This window comes from Chiloscyllium punctatum, chromosome 33 (genome assembly GCF_047496795.1).
Source record: "Chiloscyllium punctatum isolate Juve2018m chromosome 33, sChiPun1.3, whole genome shotgun sequence".
Taxonomy (NCBI): Eukaryota; Metazoa; Chordata; class Chondrichthyes; order Orectolobiformes; family Hemiscylliidae; genus Chiloscyllium; species Chiloscyllium punctatum.
This window is the reverse complement of record NC_092771.1, coordinates 4788974-4810699: the sequence shown is the minus strand read 5'-3', so window position 1 is coordinate 4810699 and position 21726 is coordinate 4788974. Positions and strand designations below refer to the sequence as shown.

Below are 21726 nucleotides of genomic sequence, written 5' to 3'. Positions count from 1 at the left end.
CTCTGAGTGAATGATTCAGGATGAGGAGGAGCCAGTGTTGGCCTGGGGTGGACAAGTTAAAAATCACCCAACACCAAAGTATAGTCCAACAGGTTTATTTGGAAGCAGTAGCTTTCATAGCGCTGCTCCTTCATCAGGTGGCTGTGGAGCAGGACCATAAGACTTGGGATTTATAGCAAAAGATTACAGTGTCATATAACTGAGATGATATATTAAACAATCCTCCATTGTTGTTAAGCCTTTTATCTTTTCGAATGGGTTACAGTTTTTGGTTCATGAATATATAAATCACAGACTTCTTTTAAGTCACATTCTCAAGTTAACTTAAGGTTTTATATTTTAAAAAAGTGACATCATGGAGTCTCCGTAGTTAGCACTGGGTTCAATTCCAGCTTCGGGCAACTGAGGGACGCGCTGAATCCTGGGGCAGCTGCCATCAAGGCGCGATGGGGAAAGACCACTGTGTAACATCTGCACATTCTCCCCACGTCTGTGTGGGTTTTCTACAGGTTCTCCGGTTTCCTCCCCCGATCCAAAGATGTGCAGGTAACGTGAATTAGACTTGCTAAACTACCCTTAGCGTTCAGGCATGTGTAGGTTAGGTCCATTCATCAGTGGTAAATATAGAGTAATAAGGTAGAGGAATGGGTCTGGGTGGGTTGCTCTTTGGAGGGTTGATGTGGACTTGTTGGGCCAAAGGGCCTGTTTCCACATTGTCGGGATTCTACAATTCAATCTCAGCTCAGACAATGCATTAAACATGAGAGGTTACTGTCTCTCTCTCTCTATCCCAATCTTGAATTAGTCAGACTCAGACTGGTTATATTTCCAAAGTGAAATTTACAAAATATTGCATAGATTGACTGCGTGCAGGTTGTGTATTTTTTGAGCAAAATAGAATGTAGCTGCAAACTTTTTTTATTTCAAAAATATACTTTATTCATAAATTATTTTGATGGTCTGTACAGTTGGTCATGCCACACATACGTAAACATTCAATTTCTTTGCATACAGAGATCAGAATTTATCATTTGTATGTACAGGTCTGTACGTTTATCAGTCATATATCTATATATTTAGCTGAGGCGTCAGCAGAGCCCAAAAGACTGTGAGGGGCCCTCTGTTCTTCTCAAACAGGCAGATGTTACACAGGGGTCTTTCCCCACCGTGTCTTGACGGCAGTTGCCCCAAGCTTCAGCACATCTCTCAACACGTAGTCCTGGACCTTGGAATGTGCCAGTCTACAACACTCAGTCGGGGTCAACTCCTTCAGCTGGAAAATCAACAGGTTTCAGACTGCTCAGAGAGCGTCCTTCACCAAGTTGATGATCCTCCAGGCGCAGTTGATGTTCGTCTCGGTGTGCGTCCCAGAGAACAGACCGTAGAGCACGGAGTCCTGCATCACAAAGCTGCTCGGGACTAACCTCGACAAATACCACTGCATTCCTCTCCAGACTTTTTCTGCATAGGCACATTCCAGAAGGAGGTTGTGACAGTCTTGTTCCCCCGCCCCCTCCCACCCCCCCCCCCCCCCCCAGCCGCTTCAAGGGCAGCATGCAGAGCGGCTGAGAGTCCAGGCATGCATAAAGGATCTCACAGGCAGAGCCCTTCTCACCACCAGCCAAGCCATGTCTTGGTGCTTGTTGGAACGTTCTGGCGATGAGGCATTCTGCCAAATGGCTTTGACAGTCTGCTCAGGGAACCGCTCAATAGGATCCACCCTCCTTTTCCCAAAGGGTCTCAAGGACACTACGTGCTGACCACTTCCTGATGGACTTGTGGTCAAAGGTGTTTTTCTTCATAAACTTCTCCACGAAGGACAGGTGATACGTAACAGCCCAACTACTCGGAGTGTTCCGCGGCAGCGAGGCCAGGCCATCCTTCGCAACACTGGGGACAGGTATAACCTCAGTACCTAGTGACACTTGGTGTTTGCGTACTGGGGATCCACGCACAGCTTGATGCAGCCATACACAAAGGTGGCCATCAGGGTGAGGGTGGTATTGGGTGTATTTTTTCCCCCCGTTGCCCAGATCTTTGTACAGCGAGTCCCTTCGGACCTGGTCCATCTTTGACCTCCATATAAATTGGAAGATGGCCCGGGTGACTGCGGCGGCACAGGTTCTGGGAATAGGCCAGACCTGTGTCACGTATAACAGCAACGATAGTGCCTCACACCTGATGACCAGGTTTTTTCCCACAATGGAGAGTGACTGTAGCTTCCATCTGCCCAGTTTCTGCCTCACTTTGCTGATACGCTCCTCTCAAGACTGTGCACGCCCCAGCCCCCCCAAACCAAATACCCAACACCTTCAGGTTGTCCGTCCTGACGGTGAAGGGGATGGAGGATTGGTCTGCCCAGCTCCTGAAGAGCATGGCCTCGTTCTTGCCTCGGTTTACCTTGGCCCCCGAGGCCTGTTCAAACTGGTCACATATTGTCACATGAGTCTGCGCACGGACAGCGGATCTGAGCAGAAAACGGCGACGTCATCCATGTACAGGGAAACCTTAACCTGCAGGCTCCCGCTGCCAGGAATAGTCACCCCTATCAGGCTCGCATCCTTCCTGATGGATTCGGCAAATGGCTCAATGCAACACACAAACAAGGCAGGAGAGAGAGGGTAGCCCTGCCTGACTCCAGATCTGACTGGGAAGTTATCGGATTCCCACCCATTGATGGAGACTGCACTGACAATGTTGGTGTAGAGCAGTCTGATCCAATTGCAGATTCCCTCCCCAAAGCCCATTTTGGAGAGAACATCTCTCATATACCTGTGTGATATCCTGTCAAAGGCTTTCTCCTGGTCCAGGCTGATGAGGCAAGTGTCCAACCCTCTGTCCTGCACGTAGGCATCGTATCCCTGAGGAGTGCGAGACTCTCAGCGATCTTCCTGCCCGGTACAGCACAGGTTTGGTCAGGGTGAATCACCGACCCCAGAACAGAATGTATCTGCAAATATAATTCCGCAAGTACAAATTCACCCCATAGACTTGTGTGCAGAAGACAGATAAGTGTGTGTATATGAGTGTGAGTGCACATGAGAGAGAGTGTGTGTGCGTATGATGGGGTATGCCTGTGAGAAGGTATCTGCTTGGGTGTGGGGTGTCTATGTGTATGTGTATGAGAGAGGCCATGTGAATGCAAGGGGGTCTGTGTGAGTGTGTATCTAAGTGTGTGTATGTGTGCTTGTGTGTGAGTGCATGTGAGAGAGTGTATAATGTAGTGGGGTCACCTGTGGTGTGATATGAACCTGCTTCAGAACTACGTGATGAAGGACCAGCACTCTGAATGCTAGTGCTTCCAAATAAACCTGTTGGACTATAACCTGGTGTTGTGTGATTTTTAACTGAATGATTCAACACCATCCATTGGTGGCTCTAACAGGACAGGAACAACAAAAATCACAATAGAATATTGAAACAAAACCCATCTAATCAAAACGTTCAGCAGCTTCCCAGCAGTTCCAGCATTTTCCTTTCAAACTGGTTTCTACATCCATGTTTCAAATGATTTTCTCTTTTGTTCCTCTGAAACAGCTGACTCTTGCCGGGTTACTACTAAGTGCTAAAGCTGACAAATCAGGAATGATGCTGACTCTAAGGTTATTGTGAAAGCATCTGGTTTACGTGGGGTTGTGATGTTACTTCATCAGTGAACTCAACATTGATGGGAATGGAACACTTGGTTGAGGTCAACTCCTTGCTCTGGAAGACCAACAAGTTTCAGGCAGACCAAAGAGGGTCTTTCACTGAGTTGATGATCCTCCAGACACACTGCCTTGGCGTGTCTCCTTTGTCATGGAGCTGATCGGGACAAACCTTAACAAAAACAACTGCATCTTTCAAAAGGGTTCAGAAAAGACTTACAAGGATATTGCCAGGGTTGGAGGATTTAAGCTATAGGGAGAAACAATAGGCTGAGGCTGTTTTCCCTGGAGCATCGGAGTCACCTTATAGAGGTTTATTAAATTATGAAGGGCATGAATAGGGTAAGTAGACAAGATCTTTTCCCTGGGGTGGGGGAGTCTAGAACTAGAAGGCATTGGTTTAGGGTGAGAGGGGAAAAATTTAAAATGGACCAAAAGGGCAACGTTTTCATGCAGAGGGTGGTGTGTGTATGGAATGACCAACCAAAGGCAAGCGTTGGCAAATGGGACTAAATTAGGTTAAGATATCTGGTCGGCATTGAATTGGACCAAAGGGTCTGTTTCTGTGCTGTACATCTCTATTTCTCTCGACTTCCTTTGATGTGGAGGCGCTGGTGATGGACAGGGTCAGAATTCACAAGGTTATACCCCAACAAGTTTATTTGAAATCAGAAGTTTTCAGAGCACTGCACCTTTTCAGGCTCCAAAAGATTTTAAATAAACCTGTTGTACTATAACTTGATGTCGTGTGACTTATGCCCAGACTTCCTTTGCAACGGCATGTTCCATAGGGAGATGGGTGACAGTCTCTAGCCACCTACAGCTGCTTCGAAAGCAGCGTGCAGTGACGCAAAGAGTCGAGGCGTATGTGAAGGATCTCAAAGATATTGCCTTTCTCACCACCAGCCAAGCAATGTGTTGAATCTTCTAGCGATGAGGCATTCCGCCAAATTACTTTAACAGTCTGCTCAGGGAACAACTCAACAAGATCCAACCTCTCTGTTGCAGGACACTAAGTGCTGACCGCGTCCTGATGGACTTTTGGGCAAAGGTATATGTTATCTAATTTTTCTATGTTATCTAATACGGAACGGTCCAACTACTCAGTGCATTTTGCAACAACAAGGCCAGACCTGTCCTTTACAACACCATGGACAGGTAGAACCTCAGTACATAGTGACATTTGGTTTTTGTGTACCACAGGTCTATGCACAGGCTGATGCAGGGATTGTTTCTCACCATCAGCCAGGTTATGTCTAGATGTTTGTTCAGAATTTGTAAATACGGGTCCATTCAGTTATCGAATCCTCCTACTGCCTCAAATATATGTAAATATTAATGTGTAAGAGAGAGAGTCACAGTTTTGTTTGTTTGATATGCAGCTGTACAGAACTACTGTTTTTGTATCAATGTACATACACAAAGAGACGTTTTACTAATAAAGTATATTTTCAAAATAAAAATAAAGTTTGAACAAACTTTATGGCAATGAAGCATTGTGAAAAATGACTTTGGCAATATGTTTAGGAACCATGTGACAGGATCCATATTCTCCTTTCCCACCGGACTTCAAGCAGATCACATATGGACTAATCCCTGATTGATAGATTTGTGGTCAAAGATGTTTTCCTGCATAACCCTTTTCATAAAGGACAGATTGTATGGTATGATCCAATTGAATGGACATTGAGGTAACATGGCCTAATCCATTCTTCACAACACTTAAGAAATAGAACTTCAGCATTAACATTTTGAGTCCAGTATGACACATCTTCAGAACTGTTCTGAAGATGTCATACTCGACTCAAAAGATTAACTCTTTCCCCCAATTCCATAGATGCTGCCAAACCTGCTGAATTTCTCCACAGCATCCACAGTATTTTATTTTTGTTATAGAACCACAGCATGGAATGACACTTGGTATTTACACAATGTGGACTTACACACAGCTAGATAAAGCCTCACACAAAGGTGACCATCAGGATGATGTTTACATTTATTCCCCTGAAAATGTCTGCTTCTGACCTCTTGCCCCTAAATTTACATTGTTGTAAATATGCCAGCCAAAATGCTGTTTATTTAGCAAGTCTGCAGATTGATTGATTTGAAGTTCACAACTGAATCCTTTGTTCATATGTATCTCACTTTGAAGATCTGGATCCCTGGGGTGGGGGAGGGGCCGGGAGTCTCTCAGTTCCATGATCGTTCAATAAGCACTCACAATTGGTTGTTCTTTAAGACTTCCTTTTTTATTTCTTCATACAGTTGGGTACAGAGCATCTGGAAACACAGAGGTTACACAGTTCCGTGTTCCTCAAAGGAGCTGTGCAAATGGTTTAAAACAAAGACATTTTTATACTTTTCTTAAAGAAATGTACAGGCTATTATCACATAGTACATTCAGACAATTACCAATCAATACACAATGTTACTTTATTTGACAGTTATTTGGTCCAATTATATTTCCTGGGAACCAACCTGTTTTCCAACACTCAGGCCACCCTTATCTCACTAACCGGGCCTTTGCACCTGCATCTGAAGGTCAGTTAGGATGGCCAGTTAATGTCTTGTCTAGTTATTTCTATGCTGTAAAGGGAGCATTGACTGTTAATCTCTATTGAAGAAGACTGTGGTTAGTCAAATATGCAGCAAAAGCAGAATTGTCAATTTGCAGTCTAGAAGCCATTTTGTCATATTATTTGCATCAAGAAGCCATTTTATTGCCACCTAAGTTATTAAGAATATATGTTAAGCGGTTGTTCCTGACAACAGCTAGTTACCTCAGCATGTATTCAGGTTTCAGATCCTCAACTTCACCCTGTCACCTGGCAACAAACAGGAAACAATTTTATATAATGGTACAATATACAATTTTAACAATGGGACACAGCATTAGACTGAAAAATTTAAGTATTAAAAATACTAACTGATCAAAATCTGAATTTTTAAGCGTTTGTTCAGGAATGTGGATTTCTCTGACTGGGCCAGCATTTATTGCCCATCCCTAGTTATACTTGAGAAGTTGGTGGTGAGCTCCCTCCTTGAATTACTGCAGTCCATTTGGTTGACCCATTGTGAGGGATGGACTTGCAAGATTTTGTCCTGGATGGTGTCAAGCTTATTGAGTGTTGCTAGAGTTGCACTTACCCAGTCAAGTATTCCATCACACTGATCTGTGCCTTGAAGAGGGTAGACAGATTTTCAGGAGTCAGAAAGTGAGTTACCTGCTGCAGGATTCCTCCCTTCTTATCTGAACTTGCACTCAAAAGTATTTATATGACAAGTCAAGATAAGTTTCTAGTCACTGATGACTCCAGGATGAGATGATGGGGGATTCAGTGATTGTGATGCCATTGAACATCAAGGGGCATTGGTTAGATCCTCTTTTGTTGGTACATGAGAGGCATGAATGTTACTTGCCAGTTTTTAACCCAAGGCTGGGTTTGGTCCATATCCCTCTGAACCCTTCCTAATCATATACCCATCCGCATGCCTTTTAAACATTGTAATTGAGCCAGCCTCCACCACTTCCTCTGGCAGCTCATTCTATACACGTACCACCCTCTGCATGAAAAGGTTGACCCTTAGAGCCCTCTCCTCTCACCTTAAACCTATGCTCTCTAGTCCTAGATAATGCCACCCCACCCCTGCCCCGGAAAAGACCTTATCTATTTACCCTACTCATGCCCATTATGGTTTTATAAATCTCTATAAGGTCAACCCTCAGCTTCTGATACTCCAGGGAAAACAGCCCTAGCCTGTTCAGTCTCTTCCTTTAGCTCACACCCTCCAACACTGGCAACATCCTTGTAAATCTTTTCCGAACTCTTTCAGAACATCCTCACAGCCACTTCATGACCTCCAAATTCCTATACTCATGCACTGACCAATAAGGCAAGCATGGTAAAAACAATGACTGCAGATGCTGAAAACCAAATACTGGATTAGTGGTGCTGGAAGAGCACAGCAGTTCAGGCAGCATCCAACGAGCAGCGAAATCGATGTTTCGGGCAAAAGCCCTTCATACCTAACACCTTTTTCACTATCCTGCCTAATTGCGATGGCACTTTCAAGGATTGAAGAGGGCAGATCAATAAATGTGATCTGTACGGAATTCAGTAATGATTTTGAGGTGCTGGTTTTGGCCTGGGGTGTACAAAGTTAAAAATCACACAATCCCAGGCGAGAGTCCAACAGGTTTATTTGGAAGCACTAACTTTCGGTCCACTGCTCCGTCATCAGGTGGTTGTGGAGTATAAGATTGTAAGATACAGAATTTATGCAAACGTTTACAGTGTGATGTAACTGAAATTATATACATGTATTGAAAAAGACCTGGATTGTTTGTCAGTCTTTTAGAATGACCGTGTTGGACTATAACTTTCAAGTGTAAAACCCAGAACTTTTTTGAAGCTACATTCTCAAGCGATGTGCCACGTCAACCCAGATAGTGCATTGAAAGTATGAGGTACCCCAATGTTAAAACTGATGCTATTTCTAAAATACAGATTTACAGAATATCACATAAATTCATGCAATAACTTTATTTATTTACACACAAAAAAATTACCGCTCAAACACAAACCTGGGATTAAATAGGCAGAACAAATTCAGAACATTTAATGCTGTCTGATTATAAAAATATAAAGCCAACCACTCAGAATGCGTATTCTTCCTCCACTTCTCGGAAGAAGGGAACGATCATCAACGGCTGAAAACACTTGCGAAAACGCAACATTTTCAACCAACTTCACGTTCAGAAGAATACACTTTATATCCTCCTCATGGTTGGTGAAGCCAAACACTCAAGAATCCATTTCTCAAGTTAAAAACTATAGAAATGATCCATAAGAGTATAGTCTTAAAGTTTAGTAGCGCGTTCTCCGTTCTGCACTCCGAGCGAATCACCTTTCGGAGAGAGTGACCAGTAATCCCCCTTCTTAGAAAATTCTAGTATCTAGTAGAAAATAATATATTGACACAAAGTATTTCGCTGCATCGTTCTCAAATATATTTCTGCGTATATAAGAAATAGTTTAATTTGTTCTGCTATTACCCAGCAGGCAATATCATTTGCATATAACAGTATTCAAGCACAGTTTTGGTTTTATTACAGCAATCAGTGAAACGTCTCACTCAAACCTCGTTGTAAAAATTACTGAGCCCAGTAGAGAGTTTTATTCAATTGATTTCGCCTATTTCAGTGGTCTTTCAGGGAAATAAATAATATCTGCGCCCAGATGTATAGGAAAGTGCAAGTATTGCTGTCTAGAATCTCCTATTGGTTTGTTCTGGTATTACAGTTAAAGAATGAAAAAGCCTGTAACCAGTGTTATCATTTGGAGAGGCCGGTGTTGGACTGGGGTGTACAAAGTTAAAAATCACACAATACGAGGTTATAGTCCAACAGGTTTAATTGGAAGCACTAGCTTTTGGAGCGCTGCTCCTTCATCAGACAACTATCTCCATATCTGTTGGACATAATCTGCTGTTGTGTGATTTTTAACTTTGTAACCAATGTTGCATTTGGTAACATTTGTGGAAAAAAAATCCGTTAACATTTTGGATCCAGTGACCCTTCCTCTGGTTTTTCTGCACAGATGCTGCCATAGCTGCTGAGTTTTTCCAGCAGCTTCTGTTTTTGTTCCATGTTCTTCCAGTCATTTGGTGTGTTTCCAGGATCACTTTATTTCTAATGTTTTGTAATTATCTTTCTGCCTCATTTAATTGGGATGCGGAGGTGCCGTATTGGACTGGGGTGGACAATGTTAGAAATTAAACAACACCAGGTTTGCAGGTTTCAAATAATTAATATGTAAATCCCAAAATTACTTTCCAGTCACATTCCCGGGGTAACTTAAAGTTTTATCGAAAAAAGGTGACATCTCAGCTCAGACAATGCATTATAGGTGTGAGGTTAGAGTTTGTCTGTATCCTAACCTTGAGTCAGCCTGGTTCTATTTCCAAAATAGGTATTTTAAAAAGTCTGCCTACAGATTGTGTGCTTTTTGAACAAAATAGAATGGATCTGCAAACACAAATGCAAATTCACACCATAGGCTTATGTGTGTGTGAGTGAGGGGGAGAGAGAGAGTGAAGAAGTGTGTCGGTGTGTGTGTGAAAGTGTGTGCGCAAGCATGTGTATGTGCTTGATGGGTGTGATGGAGTACATGCCTGTGAGAGGGTGTGCACTTGATTGTGAGTGTATGTATGTGTGTCTGAGAGAGAATGTGTGTATGAGAGAGAGTCTGTGTGACTGTGAGTGTGTGATTGTGTGTAAAAGTGTGTGTGTACATGTATGTATGTGCTTGTGTGTGTGTGTTTGGGAGTGTATAGTGTGGTAGGGTCACCTGTAGTGTGGCATGAACCTAAGATCCCAGTTGAAGCCATGCTCATGGGTACCAAACAAGGCTATCAGCCTCTGCTCAGCAACTCTGTGTTGTTGCATATTCTGAAGTCTGCCTTGGAGGACGTTCATCCAAATATCCAAGGACAGATGTCCTTGACCACTGAAATGTACCCCTCCCAGCCGGGTGACCCCACTAGACCATGCACTCCCACAGACATGGAGCACACATAAATACAGCAACACACACGTTCTTACACACATGCTCACACAGAGCCTCTCTCAAACACATACTCTCGCTCAGACACAGTCACACACTCACACAAACTCATGCACACACTCTCTCACAGATATATATTCCACCACACTACCGCACACACTCTATCAAGCATGCATACATACATGCACACACACTCATGTACACTCTTTCCCTCTCTCCCCCACACACTCACTCTCTCTCCTTCACACGCAAGCACACAGATGTATAAGTCTATGGGGTGAATTTGCATTTGCAGATTTGTATTTGTAGATGCATTCTATTTTATTCAAAAGGTACACAATCTGTAGGCAGTCAGTTCATGTGACATTTTATCAATTCCTACTTTGAAGGATGGGAAAAAATTCAGGCTGTAACAGGCTGCTTCTTTTTTGAGGTATTTTAGGTGTTGGAGATAATTTCCTCGAATTTCACGAGCAGCAGTTACTGTTTTATATACTGTTGCTTGTTTTGGAACTTCGGAGAGAAAAAAAGTCAAAACAACAGCACCTATAAAAGGGAGAGGGACAGACAAAGGCACCAAATGGTCAGTGCAGGCAGGCATAAGCCTGATGCTGCTTGACCTGCTGTGCTTTTCCAACACCACCCTTTTTGACTCTGACTCTTCAGCATCTGCAGTCCTCACTTGTTCCCAGTCATGAATGGTGTTGAACATTGTGCAATCATTGGTGAACATTCCCACTTTGACTTTATAATGGAAGAAAGGTTATTGATGAAGCAGCTGAAGGTGGTTGGACTAGAACTGAGATGACTGACCTTGCTGCTTTCAGACTGGAGGCCTGTGACCAGTGGTATTTCATAAGGATCAGTGCTGGGTCAACTGTTATTCATCCTTTATATAACTGGTTTGGATATGAATGTAGGTCGCATGCCAGTAAGTTTATGAATGACACCAAAACTGGTGATACAGTGAACAGTGAAGAAGGTTATCTAAGAGTACAAAGGGATCTTGATCAATTGGGCCAGTGGGCCAAGGAATAGCAGATGGAGTTTAATTAAGATAAACGCAAGTTGTTGCATTTAGATAGGCAAATCAGGATAGGACTTATCCTATTAATGGTTGGGCCTTGGGGAGTGCTGTCAAACAGAGAGACCTTGGGTGCAGATACATAATCCCTTGAATGTGGCATCACAGGTAAACAGGGTGGTGAAGAAGGCATTTGGCGCGCTTGTCTTCATCAGAGAATTGAGCTCAAAAGTTGGGATGTCATGTTATAGCTGTATAAGAAGTCATATTTGGAGTACTACATCCAATTCTGATCTCCCTGCTATAGGAAGGATGTTATTAAACTGGTAAAGGTACAAAAGAGATTGATAAGGATGTTGCCAAAACTGGAAGGTTTGAATTATGAGGAAAAGTTGGGTAGACAGAAATGGTTTCTCTGGAGCGTAGGAAGTTGACGGGTAGACGTTTATAAATCAAGAGGGACATTGATAAGGTGAATAGCCGAGGTCTTTTCCTGGGGTAGAGGTATCCAAAATTAGAGGGCATAAATATAGCTGTAAGACTGTCACACCCTTCCTTCTGGAATGTGTCTTTGCAGAGGAGGGCTGGAGAGCAATGAATGGTTTTTATCAAGATTCATCCTAAGCAGTGCCGTGACACAAGACTCCACAGTCTGTTCCCTAGGAAGCACACAGACACCAGCATCAACTGCACCTGGAGGGCCATCAACTTGGTGAAAAACGGTTTTTGTTCTGCCCAAAACATATTGGCCTTCCAGAACAAGGAATTGGCCTTTACCGTGTATTGCAGACTGGCACATTCTGATGTCGAGGATATGTTGAGGGACACGCTAAACCTTTGAGCAGTTACCACAAATGTGCTTGGGGAAAACCCACTAAATCTTGTTGTCAAAGTACAGTTGAGGTCCATTCAGCATCAGACACTCAAATCCATGTAAAATTGGAGAGACAGTGAGGTCTGCAATGCTGGAGATCAGAGTTGAGAGTATGTTGCTGGAAAAGCACAGCAGGTCAGGCAGCATCCAAGGAGCAGGAGAATCGACATTTCGGGCCGGAGCCCTCCATCAGGAATGAGGGCAGAGGAGAGGACTTGGGGAGTTCAGTGAGAGAGGGACTCACTGAGATCATTGTAGAGAGAGGAGGAGAACTTCTTCAAGGTAAGCATTCTTGGAAAAGGCTTCGCAGTAAGGTTGAAATCAACTAGGAGACAGTGAGGTCTGCAGATGCTGGTTATGAGAGTTGAGAGCGTGTTGCTGGAAAAGCACAGCTAGTCAGGCACCATCAGACGTTTCCGGCCGGAGCCCTTCATCAGGAATTTGAGGGTCGGCCTCATTCCTGAAGGAAGCCTCCGGCCCGAAACATCAATTTTCCTGTCCCTCGGCTGCTGCCTGAACTGCTGTGCTTTTCCAGCAACACACTCACAACTCTGCATGTAAATATAGAGCTGAAAATGTGTTGGTGGAAAAGCGCAGCAGGTCAGGCAGCATCCAAGGAGCAGGAGAATCGACGTTTCGGGCATGAGCCCTTCTTCAGGAATGAGGAAAATGTGCCAAGCAGGCTAAGGTAAAAGGTAGGGAGGAGGGACTTGGGGGAGGGGCATTGGAAATGCGATAGGTGGAAGGAGGTTAAGGTGAGGGTGATAAGGTGAGGGTGATAGGCTGGAGTGGGGTGGGGGCGGAGAGGTCAGGAAGAAGATTGCAGGTTAGGAAGGTGGTGCTGAGTTCGAGGGTTGGGACTGAGATAAGGTGGGAGAGGAAATGAGGAAACTGGAGAACTGGAAACTGGAAATGTTCCGCAAGTTTCAGAGAACATCTCTGGGACACCCGGACCAACCAACCCAACCACCCCGTGGCTCAACATTTCAACTCCCCCTCCCACTCATCAAGGACATGCAGGTCTTTGGACTCCTCCATCGCCAGACCATAGCAACACGACGGTTGGAGGCAGAGCGCCTCATCTTCCGCCTAGGACCTCTCCAACCACAAGGGATGAACTCAGATTTCTCCAGTTTCCTCATTTCCCCTCCCCCCACCTTGTCTCAGTCCCAACCCTCGAACTCAGCACCACCTTCCTAACCTGCAATCTTCTTCCTGACCTCTCCGCCCCCACTCCGGCCTATCACCCTCACCTTAACCTCCTTCCACCTATCGCCCCTCCCCCAAGTCCCTCCTCCCTACCTTTTATCTTAGCCTGCTGGACACACTTTCCTCATTCCTGAAGAAGGGCTGATGCCCGAAATGTCGATTCTCCTGCTCTTTGGATGCTGCCTGACCTGCTGCACTTTTCCAGCAACACATTTTCAGCTCTGATCTCCAGCATCTGCAGTCCTCACTTTCTCCTGCATGTAAATATAGTCTTGTTCAAGACAGACATGTCTTTGGTTTACCTGTATTTGGATAGAATTAAACTCCAATGTTCTATATATATTTTAATATATATATTATAGATGTTTCACCCATGGTTAAGATTGTAATCCAAAGATGGAGGCTGTGGTTTCTAATTTAGCTCCAAATGTTCAACAGCTTTCGGCAGCGCCCCCCCTTCCGAGTCCTATTGGAACTAACCAACAGGATTCATTCCTTATGGTTCTTTTAGTCCTGTCCACTGATTTCATGTTTTTTATTTTACTCCCATTCAACATGAAAAGGTTGATTTTTAATTGAACAACGGTTAATATTAAATTCGGGAAAATAACGAAGCTCCCAATGCCGTGTCATTGCCAAACCGCAATGCCGTGACTCGGATTCGAACCGAGGTTGCTGCGGCCACAACGCAGAGTACTAACCACTATACGATCACGGCGAGCTACTCGGAAGCTGTAGAAAAGTGCTCGCTCTTAACTACGTGAGGCTAATGTCACACCGTCACGTAATCTTTTGACGTGTTGACGTCGAACATACCGTTGGTGTCGCTCGAGCGAGTGGTTTGCGGTGCGTGTTTTTTTCCCGCGCTCCAACATGAGTGTACCCGCTGCTCTCCCCCCGACCCCACACGTCCACAATCCCCACCCCTAACCCCCATCCTCCAGCAGAAAACTCCACCTTCGCCCAAACACAAACAGCACACCCCCCACCCACCTCTCCCCATCTCCGCTACACCCGCCAGTTCTTCCTCTGTTTCTGACAGGGCTTTGGTAACTACATAACCTCAAAAAAAAATCCAGCGCAGATTCAAATGGTTTCGTTGAAGGTGTATCACACCATGATGATGATAAATCAAACCTCCTTTGGTATGTGTGGCAATGAACAATACTTTTTAAAGTTACTTGGAAAGAAATTTGAGATGTTGTTTGTAGAGACCTCTGTCTGATTTGTAAGAAATTATATAAGAACTAGGGGTAAGAGTATTCCGTCTGGCCCTTCGAGCATACTCCATCATACAATACCATCATAGCTGATCTTTTCGTGGACTCAGCTCCACTTACTCATCTTCTCATTGTATCCCTTAATTCCTTTATTGTTAAAAAAAATCTATTTTAGCATTAAAAACATTAACTGAAGTAGTGTCAACTACTTCACTGAGCAGGGAATTCCAAAGATTTACAATCTTCTGGGTGAGGAAGTTTCTTCTCAATTCAGTACTAAACCCGCTTCCCCTGATTTTCAGGCTATGCCCTCTTGTCCTAGTTTCACTTACCAGTGGAAACATCCTCACTACTTCTATCTTATCTATTCCCCAACAATTTATATGATTTTATAAGATCCCCCATCATTCTTCTAAATTCCAGTGAATATAGAACATTACAGCACAGTACAGGCCTTTCAGCCCTCGATGTTGTGCCGATCTGTGAAATCAATCTGAAACCCATCTAACCTACACTATTCCATTTTTGTCCATATGTCTATCCAATGACCATTTAAATGCCCTTAAAGTTGGTGAGTCTTCTCCTGTTGCAGGCAGTGCTTTCTACACCCCTACTAATTTCTGAGTAAAGAAACTACCTTTGACATCTGCCCTAGGTCTATCACTTCTCAGTTTAAAGCCATGTCCCTCGTGCTAGCCATCACCATCCAAGGAAAAAGGCCCTCACTGTCCACCCTATCTCACCCTTTGATTATTTTACATGTCCCAATTAAGTCACCTCTCAACCTTCAATCCCTCAATCTTTCCTCCATACCAGGCAACATCCTAGTAAATCTCCTCTGCATCCTTTCCAAAGCTTCCACATCCTTCCCGTAATGTGGTGATGAGAACTGTACGCAATATTCTAAGTGCCGCCGCACCAGAGTTTTGTATAACTGCAGCATGACCTCATGGTTCCAAAACTCAATCCATCTACTAATAAAAGTTAACACGCCATATGTCTTCTTAACAACCCTATCAAACTGGGTAGCAACTTTCAGGGATCTATGTACATGGACATCAAGCTCTCTCTCAATTGTAATATAATCCCAGTCTACTTAGTCTCTCCTCATAAGCCAACCCCATCAACTCCAGAATCAACCTAGTGAACTTCCTCTGCACCCCCTGTAGTGCCACTAATCATTTCTCAAGTAAGGAGACCAAAGCTGCATGCAGAACTCGAGATGTGGCCTCACCAATACACTGTACAGCTGCAACATAACCTCCCTGCTTTTAAACTCAATCCCTTTAGCAATGAAAAACAAAATTCCATTTGCCTTCATAATTACTTGTCCCTGCAGACCTACCTCTGTAATTCATGCATAAGGACACCCATGTCCCTCTGCATAGCAGCATGCTACAAGTTTTTACCATTCAAGTAACAATCCTTTTTACTGTTACTTCTACCAAAATGGATGACTTCATATTTATTAACATTGTATTCCATCTGCCAGACCTTTGCTCACTCACTTAAAGTATCTATGACCCTCTGCAAAGTTTCACAGTTCTCTGCACACTTTGCTCTGCCATTCATCTTAGTGTCATCTACAAATCCCCAAACCATCGACATAAGTTGTCAATATATTCTTATGAGAGAACAATTTAAATTTGAGATTACACCGTGGTATAACAGTTCCAATGCAGTATGTAGCACTCTGAGGTACATCCCTATATGTAGAATTCCAGGTTATGTATGCTTTACACATGTATAATTGATGAAAAGCATCCTGTAATCCTTGTACTCTTGTAGGGTGGCACAGTGGCTAACACTGCTACCTCACAGTCCCAAGGACCTGGGTTCAATCCCAATCTTGGGTGACTGTGTGGGTTTCTTCCAGATACTCTAGTTTCTTCCCACGATCCAAAGATGTGCAGGTTAGGTGAGTTGGCTGTGTAAGATAGTGTTTAGGGATGCTTGTAGACTAAAAGATAGGGGAATAGGTCTGAGTGGGTTATTCTTTGGACAGTCGGTGTGGACTTGTTGGGCCTAATGGCTTGTTTCCACACTGTATAGGTTTTACAATTTTGCGAATTTTTACACAAATTCTAACTCCTTAACGTAAGATGACAGAAGGGCCTTTGACAATGGCCTATTCTCTTTGCACCTTTGCAGCACCTAGCCCAGGTTTATGTATATCCCTCAGTAGGCAGACCTGGGAATGTGCCATCTGCAACATACAGTTGTGGGAGTTCTCTGCACAGGCTAGTTTTGGACAGATGAACGATTGTCTTTCATCAAGTTGTTTGTTCTCCAGCAGTAGATTATATTTCCTTTAGCAAAAGCAGCCAAAATGGGAAGATACAAAGCTTTTTCACACAGCAAGTGGTTAAGGTCTGTGAATTTCTGCTGTGAAAGAGAATGGTGGAGGCAGGTTCAATTGAAGCATTCAAAAGGGGATTAGACCATCATTTGCAAAAGGAAGAATGTGCAGAATTACAGGGAAAAGGCAGGAGAATGACAGAATGTTCATGTGGAGAGCTGGAACAAACATGATTGGCTGACTGCCCTTTTGACTTGTCTTGGAGTGTCCCTTGGGAAGAGCCCAGATAACTTTCCATTATGGAGCAGATTGGAACATGTGACAACCAAAAATAACACTTCATCTCTCTCCAGACTTCCTTTGCAATGGCATATACCAGAGGAGATAGGCATTGGTCTTTTGCAGTCTTTGTGAGGCCAGTAGCACTGACACTCTGAGAGTGCTTGAGGATCTCTTGGGAAGGGCCTTTTTCACCACCAACCTACATCTCAGTGCTTGTTTGTAAGTTTTGCTGATGAAGCAGTCTACCAAATGACTGTCAGTTCGTGAAGCCATTCAACAGGATTCACTATTCCATTTTTCTGCAGGGCTTTACTTGTGGTCAAAGGTGTTTTCTGCACGAACTTCTCCATGAAGCACAGTCCTAGATTAGGATAAATATTTTTATTGAAGGACCAAAGGAGATATACAAAGCTTATAAAAGAGGTAAGATATGAAGTTTATGGCTTTAATTTTTTGACAAACTTAGTTTAGGAGAGTTGAACCCCATAAAATGAAGGTGTCTAGAAGCATAGCTTTGGGCCATTTTTCCTGTTTATTCCCAGGAAACCTGGGTGCATCTGTAGAAGAAAGGTAGACCTTAAAAAACTTACAGCTGAAAATTTCTTTCCTAAAGAAAGAAGGAGAAAGTGAGGACTTCAGATGCTAGAGATCAGAGTCGAAAGTGTGGTGCTGAAAAAGCACAGCACGTCAGGCAGCATCCAAGGAGCAGGAGAATAGACTTCATGATTCCTGATGAAGGGCTTATGCCCAAATCGTCGATTCTCCTGCTCCTTAGATGCTGTCTGACCTGCTGTGCTTTTCCAGCACCACACTCTCGACTAAAGAAAAAAAGAACCTCAAAGCAGGAGTAGCTGAAAAAATCTCTAGTAATTGGGACCTTATCAAATGAATTGCAGAAATCTATTTAAATAATTGCATGGACCTGTAAGGCAAATGCCATCTCACATAAATTAAGAGACAAACTCTGAACAACTATGTTGTGATCCTGACAAGAGGAATGAGCTGTGAATGAAACTTGTGGAATAATGAGGCTTCATTCACAGCTCATTCCTCTTGTCAGGATCATAATATAGTTGTTCAGAGTTTGTCTCCTAATTTATGTGAGATGGCATTTGCTTTATAGGTCCATGCAATTATTTAAATAGATTTCCGCAATTCATTTGATAATGTCCTAATAAAGTGACTGTGAACCAAGGTGGAATTGGAGGCATCCATTCACTTGGGCAGGGAATTCATTGGAAGAAAGAAGAGAGTAGGATATCTCACCAGATTTGCAGATGACATAAAGCTGAGTGGGAGGGTGAACTGTGAGGAGGATGCAAAGATGCGTCAGTGTCTTTGGACAAGATGAATGATTGGACAAATTCATTGTAGAAGCAGTATAATGTGAATAAATGTGATGTTACTCACTTTGGCAGCAAAAGCAGGAAATCAGATTATTATCTTGACAGCTATGAATTGACAAAGAAGAATGTGCAACAAGACCTTGATGTCCTCATATACTAGTCACTGAAGGTAAGCATGCAGGTACAACAGGCAATCTAGAAAGCAAATGATATGTTGAGAGGATTTGAGTACAGGTGTGGGAATATCTGGCAGTAATTATGCAGAGCCTTGGTGAGACCACACCTGGAAAATTGTGTGCAGTTTGGTCTTCTTATGTGAGGAAGGATGTTCTTGCGATTGAGGGAATGCATTGACGGTTTACTGGGGTGGCAAGACTGACGTATGAGGAGAGGTTGTATTGGTTTGGATTACATATAGAGGAAAGGTATAGAGGGGACGTCAGAGGAAGGTTCTTTACGCAGAGAGTTGTGAATGCATGGAATGCATTGCCAGCGGTGGTGGTAGAAGCAGAGTCATTAGGAACATTTAAGCGACTGCTGAATATGCACATGGATAGCAGTGAATTGAGGGGTGGATAGGTTAAGTTATTTTATTTTACATTAGGATTAATCCTCGGCACAACATCATGGGCCAAAGGGCCTGTTCTGAGCTGTACTTTTCTATGTTCTATGTTCTAAGTTCTAAGCCATAAATATTAATTTAACCTGGAGCAGCATTTTGTAAAGAATAAGACAGTGCTATTTTCTGGGCCTGTAGATTTAATGAAGCAAAAATGGCCCTTGATAGAGTGATATGCTCTTCTTGTCAGATGTGGGAGTTTAGTGAGAGTTTACGGGTTACTGAGAATTATATCTGAAATAAATGCCATTGATTGTGAATCCTATCAGATCTAATGGATCGGTTGGAAATGCAGTTGCAGGCAATGAGAAATTTACAAGAGCAAGGGGATGTGATGGATGGCAGTTATAGGAAGGGGGGAATCTCAGATACAGTCAAATAGATGAGTTAATTCTAGGAAATGTAAGAGAGGTAGGCAGCTAGTGCATGAATCTTCTGTGGCTATCCCCATTTAAAACAAGTATGTTGTTTTGGAAAATTTAGGGAGTGATGGACACTCAGGAGTACATAGTACGAACAGCCAAGTTTTTGATATTGAGAGTGGCTTTAATGCAATGAGGGGTACATTGGGTTTCAAGCGATCGATTGTTTTAGGGGACTCTCTTGATCGAGGTACATACAGACGTTTCTGTGGCCAGCAGCGAAAAATCAGAATGCTGTGTTGTCTCCCTGGTGTCAGGATCAAGGATACCTCGGAGATGGTGCAGAGTGTTCTCAAAGGTAAGAGAGACCAGTAGGAAGTTGTTGTACACATTGGAGCTAACAACATAGGAAGAGAAAAGGATGCAATTCTGAAGGGAGAACATAGAAAGTTTGGCAGGAATTTAAAAAGGACGACCTCGAGGGTAGTTATATCTGGATTATTCCTGGTGCTACGAGTTAGTGAGGGTAGGAATAGGAGGATAGAGCAGATGAATGCATGGCTGAGGAGTAGGTCCGGGGGGAAGAGTTCACATTTTTGGATCAATGGAATCTCTTTTGGGGTAGAAGTGACCTGTACAAGAAGGATGGATTGCACCATAAGACATCCTAAAGACATGAGAAAAGGAGCAAGTCAAACAGTCAGGACAGGCAGGAACAAAGCAGGGAACACTGTAGGACTGATAACTCAAATTGCATTTATTTTGATGCAAGAGGCTGAACAGGGAAGGCAGATGAACTCAGAACATAGTTATGATCGTGGGACTCTGATATCATCGCAATTACATAGATGTTGCTCAGGGGTGGACAGGACTTCCAGGATACAAATACTATAGGAAGAATAGAAAGGCGGGGTGGGGGGGGGGAGGTGGGAAGGTGGCAAGAGAGGAGAGGAGAGGGAGTAGCTGTACTTCGGGAGGATATTCCTGGGAATACATCCAGGGAGGTTATTTGGGTGGAACTGAGAAACAGGTTAGAGATGATCATCTTATTGGGATTGTACTATAGACCTCCCAGTAGTCAGTGGGAAATTGAGAAACAAATTTGTATGGAGATCTCAGTTTTCTGTCAGAATGATAGGGTGGTTATGGTAGAGGATTTTAACTTTCTAAACCTAGATTGCGATTACCATACTGTTAAGTGTTTAGATGGAGAGGGATTTGTTAAGTGTGAACAAGAAAATTATCTGACTCAGCATGTGGATATTCCTATTTGAGAAGCAATATTTGACCTACTTTTGGGAAATAAGGTAGGGCAGGTGACTGAAGTGTCAGTGGGGGAGCACTTTGGGGCCAGCGACCATAATTCTATTAGTTTTAAGATAGTGATAGAAAAAGATAGACCAGATCTAAAAATTGAAATTCTAAATTGGAGAAAGGCCAATTTTGATAGTATTAGGCAAGAACTTTCAAAAGTTGACTGGGGGCAGATGTTCGCAGTTAAAGGGACAGCTTGGAAAATGGGAAGCCTTCAAAAATGAGATAATGAGAGTCCAGAAACAGTATATTCCTGTTAGGGTGAAAGGCAAGGCTGGGAGGTGGAGGAAATGCTGGATGACTTGAGAAATTGAGGTTTTAGTTAACAAAAAAAAAGGAACTATACGTCAGGTATAGACAGCAGAGATTGAGTCAATCCTTAGAAGAGTATAAAGGCTGTAGGTGTATTCTTAAGAGGGAAATGAGGAAGACAAAAAGAGGACGTGAGATTAGATTAGATTACTTACAGTGTGGAAATAGGCCCTTCGGCCCAACAAGTCCACACTGATCCGCCGAAGCGTAACCCACCCAGACCTATTCTCCTACATTTACCCCCTCACCTAACGCTATGGGAAATTTAGCATGGCCAATTCACCTAACCTGCACATTTTTGGACTGTGGGAGGAAACCGGAGCACCCGGAGGAAACCCACACAGACATGGGGAGATGGCTTTGGCAAATAGGGTTAAGGAGAATCCAAAAGGATTTTAGACATATATTAAAGACAAAAGGGAGAGAAATGGGACCCTTCAAAGATCAAAAAGGCAGCCTATGTGTGGAACCACAGGAGATGTGGGAGATACGAAAAAAGTATTTTGCATCAGTGTTTACTGTGGAAAAGGACATGGAAGATACAGAATGTGGGGAAATAGATGGTGGCATCTTGAAAAATGTCCATGTTACAGAGAAGGACCTGCTGGATGACTTGAAACACATAAAAGTGGATAAATTCCCAGGACCTGAT

At 43.3% G+C, this 21726-nt stretch overlaps 2 non-coding genes across 2 annotated transcripts; both read right to left on the bottom strand.

The window, feature by feature from the left end:
* Positions 1–8299: 8299 nt before the first annotated feature.
* LOC140458628 (small nucleolar RNA U3) lies at positions 8300–8510 on the bottom strand. The gene has a single exon (XR_011953624.1). It is a non-coding gene; the product is annotated as a small nucleolar RNA U3 (small nucleolar RNA).
* A 5456-nt stretch (positions 8511–13966) lies between these two features.
* Positions 13967–14038, bottom strand: trnah-gug (transfer RNA histidin (anticodon GUG)). The gene has a single exon. It is a non-coding gene; the product is annotated as a tRNA-His (tRNA).
* Positions 14039–21726: the final 7688 nt, after the last annotated feature.